Source organism: Brassica oleracea, chromosome C8 (assembly GCF_000695525.1).
Source record: "Brassica oleracea var. oleracea cultivar TO1000 chromosome C8, BOL, whole genome shotgun sequence".
In the NCBI taxonomy this organism is placed as follows: Eukaryota; Viridiplantae; Streptophyta; class Magnoliopsida; order Brassicales; family Brassicaceae; genus Brassica; species Brassica oleracea.
Window position 1 is genome coordinate 13,942,829 of NC_027755.1, and position 6,902 is coordinate 13,949,730.

Consider the following 6,902-nt stretch of genomic DNA (forward strand, 5'->3'; position numbering starts at 1 on the left):
TAGAAGATACATTATTTTTTTTATCAGATCTTTATTATTCAAAATCATTAATTGTCATATATACTTTAGCCACATTAGGCAATTCCGTAATCTTTATTTAAGGAAATAATAAATGACATTAATAATGAATTTATGGTTAGTTTAATAAAAAACTTATTATATAATTAGATGGACCAACATATTTCTCTAATAATTCTAAGAATCATCCTAGTGATGACACGTGGCTACAAAAAGAAGTTGTAATGTTTCACAAATAATATATAGGGGATTTCCATGTTTTCTACCCCTTTTCTGAACGGGAAAACAAAGAAAACTATACATATAAACGGTATATTTAGCCGCAAGAACAAAAATGATGAATAAGAAGAAGGGCTTAGTTGCCCAATAACCAAATTCATAATAGAAATTAGGTGGATGACACTGATGTTAACATAACAAAGAAACTATCATTTATGCTATAATTTATCCGGTTATACGTTTTTTAATTACAAGTGACCGGTGAAAGAGAAGAAAGAGATAACGTCAGATATTTTAAGGTGTAGACACCTTAATAGCTAACGGTTCAGAATGGGTGTGGACACCTTAATAGCTAACGGTTCAGAATGAGAGATATGGAAGACATTCACGTAACTTGTGTTTATTATCACATACAATTTTAAATTAGATTAGTGATGTGGTTCCATGAAATAAATAAATGAATTAATGGTGTAGAAACTGAAATGAATTTAGTGTATAATGAAAAATAAAAGGATGGTTCCATTTCATATAAGAAATAATATATGACTCTAACCCAACACACAACTCTTAAATGTTAAACTCATACATAACTTTTGAATACTAAACCCTAAACTGTTATTACAAAACCCTAACCTCAATCCCCACCTTCCAAATACTAAATCCTAAATGCTAATCACTAAACCCTAAATCTTAATCACTAAACCCTAAACCCAAGTATAGACCTTAAACCCAGATAGAATGGAACAAAAAATATAATATGGTTTACTAAACCCAAACCTCTACTTACCAAATCTAAACCCTATGCATGAACCTATAAACCCAAATACAATCTATAAATTATTTTTCAATATTAGACACTTGAACGCACATTTACTTAGTTAGCATATTACATATCTTCTATTCCATATAGTCTAAGTAATATAGTACACGAATGTTTAAAATAATCAAAAAAATTCAATGGTGTATCCATAGTATAAAATGCAAATAGTAAATTCTCTTCACCCGCAAAAATACAACAATACAAGACACACCACTAATTATTAAAGCTAAATCCTAATTAAGAAAACATAAACTCAAATAGTATATATATATAATATGGTTTACTATATCCAAACATCTACTTAGTAAATCTAAACCCTATGCATGAACCTATAAACCCAAATACAATCTATAAATTATTTTTCAATATTAGACACTTGAACGCACATTTACTTAGTTAGCATATTACATATCTTCTATTCCATATAGTCTAAGTAATATAGTACACGAATGTTTAAAATAATCAAAAATTTTCAACGGTGTATCCATAGTATGAAATGCAAATAGTAAATCCTCTTCACCCGCAAAAATACAACAATACAAGACACACCACTAATTATTAAAGCTAAATCCTAATTAAGAAAACATAAACTCAAATAGTATATATATATAATATGGTTTACTATATCCAAACATCTACTTAGTAAATCTAAACCCTAGGCAGAAACCTATAAACCCAAATACAATCTATAAATTTTTTTCTAATATTGGACACTTGAAGGCACATTTTGAATATTAAACCCTAAACTGCTATCGCTAAACCCAAACCTTAACCACACACCTTCCAAATACTAAATTTTAAACTCTAATCACTAAACCCTAAACCCAAGTATAACCCCTAGATCCAAATAGAATGGAATAAAATAAATAGTATAGTACATATTGGTGAACAAAATATAACACTCTTTATTAATCGTCAAATAAAACGATACATGTTCACTAAACCCAAATCCCAACCCCGCCCTTCTAAATACTAAACCCTAAATCCTAATCACTAAACCCTAAACCCTAAACCCAAGTATAAACACTAAACCCAAATACAAACCATAAACCCTAAACTCGAAATCCAAATCTCAAAATCTAATACTAGCCTCAAACTCACCCCTATTAGTCTAAATACTAAACTCTAATCACTAATTACTAAACCGTAAACTCAAATATAAACTCTAAATCCAAATATCAAAATCTAAAATAATACATAATATTATGTAATATTAATTTATACTATATAAATATTATTTATAGTTGAGAAATGTAGTATAATACACTAATATAAGAGTTTATTTGTCATCTATCAAAATTGGTTTTAATCATTACCCTTAAACCAATATAGTATGAATTTCATATTACAATCAATTACACAAAATGACAAAGAAGAAAACTATCAAATTTGCAAATATGAAGATGATTACATTTTTAAGGGATTGTTTAGATATATATTTCAAATAGTATAGTAACTTTACATAAATAACTACACTAAAGAATATATACTATACTATTACTTTCCCGAATATAGTATAGACGATAAGTTCATCTTATTCAATTCTTCTTTTGTCAAACATGCTGATACACCTTCAGTTCGTTCACCGTCATTATTCTTCACTACCATATAGAGATCATCTTCATCTCTTCTCCTTTTTTTCGACACGGCAACATTTTTACCGGTCCGCCGTCGTTATTCTTCACCATTAGATCACTAAAACAAAAAAGAAACGAAAACAAAGTATGAAAACAAAAGCATGACGTGAGAATCAATGATTTAAGAGAAAGAGGAAAAGAAATGAAAGAGTTGTTATGTTTGCTCACGTATACACATTCATCATTATTCTTCTCATGAGAAGAAATTCAGTCAAGAAGATGTGTGCATAATAAAAGACCACGTTCATCTTTATTTTCATGAAAGCTATCTAATTATTTTGAGAGGTGAGAAAGAATACAACGTGGCCACATATTTTACTTGTTACATTAATTAATTATTTATTTAATTTGTTTTGGTAGTAGGTTTCACCGGTTGAATATGATGGCAATATGACAATAATGTATATTATGTACAGGGTATATAGATAAATGAGGGTTTTTAGATAGTTGGTGAATTATAATTTGTTTGAAGGTTATAAAGTTCAATTTCTCTGAGAATAAAGGAAAAATATTTTTAAAAAAGAGATGAAAGAAAAAAATCCTAAACATAATTTGAGCGAAGAAAGTATATCACAGTGGGTCAGGAATCAGGAGTCATGACAATGATGGAGTGTCATGGGTTTTATTAAAATTAAAACAAAACCAACTTGTGAAGTTTCTTGATAATATCTAGAGTTTTCATTCTCAGTCCATTTTTTCTGTGGTCGAAAATAGGGCAGTGAGGAAGAGCTTTTGTACTTTGCAATTTAACGAAAAGAGGTTTAAAACAAAAATCTAAATAAAATATTATAAAAGTTGCCTTCAATTTGCAGATTAGCTTTTGACCACGCATTCCTCCATGATGTATATATCTTTACTGTTGTCCATTGACAGTAAGTAGCTTTAACCCAAAAGAAGAACCTAATTTCTTGGTTTATTCAAGGTGTAAACGCATGTCTAACGGGGAAACATATTAAAGGTTAGTAGTGGTAGATTTAATGATAGCTGTAACAAAATTCACTTTTATCAACGTGTATTATAGCAAATTTGAGTATGGGTGATAATATAGCATTATCGTTAATATTTACTCCACCTACGAAAATATCGAGAACATCTCCAATGTATTACTCTATTTCTTATTCCAAAATAGTATTAATCTAAAATATAATTGGATTTTAGTCCAACATATTACTCTATTTTTTACTCAAAAAAAATTTTCGAATGATTTTTTTTTTAATTTAGTTAATAATTGTTAGTAATACCTTAACTTATAAAAATTTAATAATTAACCCCAACTATTTTATGTTTTCAAATCTTCCATAAAAATATCTTTTATTTAATTAAATATTTATTATTAAAAATACAATAAATCATAGAATATATAAGATATTGTATTTTTTTATAGTAATGAGCATATAATATTTTCCTACAAATGATTAATTAATATATTTCGTAATGAACAATAAGATTTTTTATCTTTGATTTTCCTAAATCGAACAAGAAAATTATGAAATCGGACATTTTCATCTTCTGTAATTTCAATATCTACGGATATACCTTCTCTTTCAACTTCGGTTGGTACAGTTTTCATCATATGCAATTTTTCTAATTCAAAAGCAAAATTGTGCATTATAAACATAAAGAAGAAAACAAAGTTTTGGTTTGTTATTTGAATTTCTTACAGGATTCAAAGGTTATGCATATATCAAGCTCAACAAATACAAATATTATCAAATCAAAATGTTACCCACAAGATAAACAAATTCATTTATTATGTTTGAACAATATTTCATCGATCTTGGTAGTTTCACCGAAATAAATTTACCGGATTAATAAATTACTTATTTTATATCACATCTTTTTATTTTATTTATTTTTTAGTTTTGATTTTTATTAGTTTATGCATCTTTCATGTGAAATTATTAAATAATCTTTGTGGAATATAATGTTTTGGAATATTATATTTATTTCCATGTTATTGTATCATTTTAAATATTATTTAAATATAAAATAAAAACATTCAAGATTAAAAAGACCATTTCATAAAATAAAAAAAAATTAACTCCAAAATAGAGTAATTCGTGACTTTAACTATTATTTTATTTTGGAGTTAGATATAAAGTGGGGTTGAAGAAGATTTTATTCTAAAATGAAGTTTGGAGTTAAAAGTGGAATATGGTTAGAAATGCTCTAAATGCTATGATTTTATTATTCTTAAAAAGGAATAGTAATATATATGTTTTTGATTAATAACATTCTCCTTTGCATTAAGAATGAAAACAAAAAGAAAGAAACATTACATGACACAAATTTGCCGTTTAATAAGAGCATTTAGCTGTACCATTCTAAAGTTTATCTCAGAGAATATGAACCTAGAGTATACGTACAAAAGGCATAAATAATCGATATTTTTGCGTATTTTGGCAAAATCCACCGTCACTGTATGATACTGGAATGCAGAATGGATCCAAAAAGTTTTCAATTATTCACCGAAATAAGTATTAAAAATTGGAAAATATCAATATAGTGGTTGTGCAATTTTGTAAACATTTGTTCACATTCGCTAAATACCATCTCTTTCTTCATGGCGGCTCCATATCTTTATTATCCACGTAATATATTCTGTTTAAACCAAGAAAGCCAATAAAAATCTGAACCACTAGTTAAAGCAATTCATTGGAAGCTTTTCACTAATAAGAGTAAAATTATTATGTTTAAACCAAGAAAGCCAATAAATATGTTTCAAAAATACGAGTAAAATTATTATGTTATCAAATAAGTATTACAAATATTAGAAACTATATTCAATTAGTATTTCAAATCAAATACCAGCTGAATTGATTCTCAGTATTTGAACCAAATATCCATTTAATAAAATAATAACTTTTTAATTTGTAAAATGTTTATGTTGAAAACCATCCACTAGGTGCTTATATAAGTTAGAAAAATCTTTTCAATATATAATATATATATATATATATATATATTAGACTAACATTTTATATAATTTGATTTTGACTAATTAGATTGTCAATACGATATCAAAGTGCTATTATTACAAACAAAATTATATTTCTGTAATGGAAAAATCTCTCTTTATTCATAGCATAGAGGTTCCTTATATAGGAGATTACACCGTCATAGATAAATGGAAAGATTAAAAATCATAATTTATTGGTTATGAACCATCCACAATCTGGTTCATAACACTTCCTCTTGGATGTCATAACCATTTAGAACTTCTAATGTGCTTTAATGTTATCTCATTAAAATCTTACCAGGAAAACCCAATTGGGATAAAACCATGGTGAAAGAAAAAGAGTACAACACACATTACTCCCCTAATTTGGACATTACTGAAGGTCCCTTGGACCTCTCCAATTTTCTGCAATCCGTGGGTGATGAAGATTTTGGGCAGAATATGATTCGTCCTCGAACATGATAGTTGGTTCTTCTTTACCATCGGCCATGCCACAATCTGATCGAACATATTGAGTCATCGACCTCAAATACACACACACAAAATCTTGGATGATGTTGCTGTGATATGCGTGTACCACCATGTGTAAAACATAACCTGTCTGAAAACAAATCAACAAAACCAAATAACCCCTTTTTGGGCTAGTTAGATAAAATAAACCAAAATCAAAGGCTTCTTCATCGTCCTTCTTATGGACCAAACAGATCAGTGTCTAAAACAAGACTTCTGCATCGTCTATCTCAGGACTAAATGGACTTCTTTATCGTCCACCTTCGAACTGAATGGATCAGTGTCCAAAACAAGTGATCTCACGCCCATGTACTAGATAATAGGTGAGACTGGTCCATGTTAAATCTCTTGAGTACCCTTTTCTGTATATACTATTTGATGCACAAGGATTTCATTGTTAATGTACTCAAGCTGTAATCCCAAACAAAACTTTGTTTTCCAAGATCATTCATCTCAAACTCTTTCTTGGGATATTCAACTGTTTGGGAAATTGTATCCAGAGGTTCCTAGGATATTCAGATCATATACTTTGATGATTATCAATATTGTTCTCGAGAACTTGATGTACTTTCAGCTCAATACCCTCTAGTACTTTCATTATCCAGTGGACCATATAAATATGCAGTCACTACATCAACTTGCTGCAAGTCTAATTTTCTCTCTTATATAGCCAGACTTATGAGAAATCTAAAAGTAGTTGCATCCACCACATGGGAGTATGTCTCCTCATAATCTATTA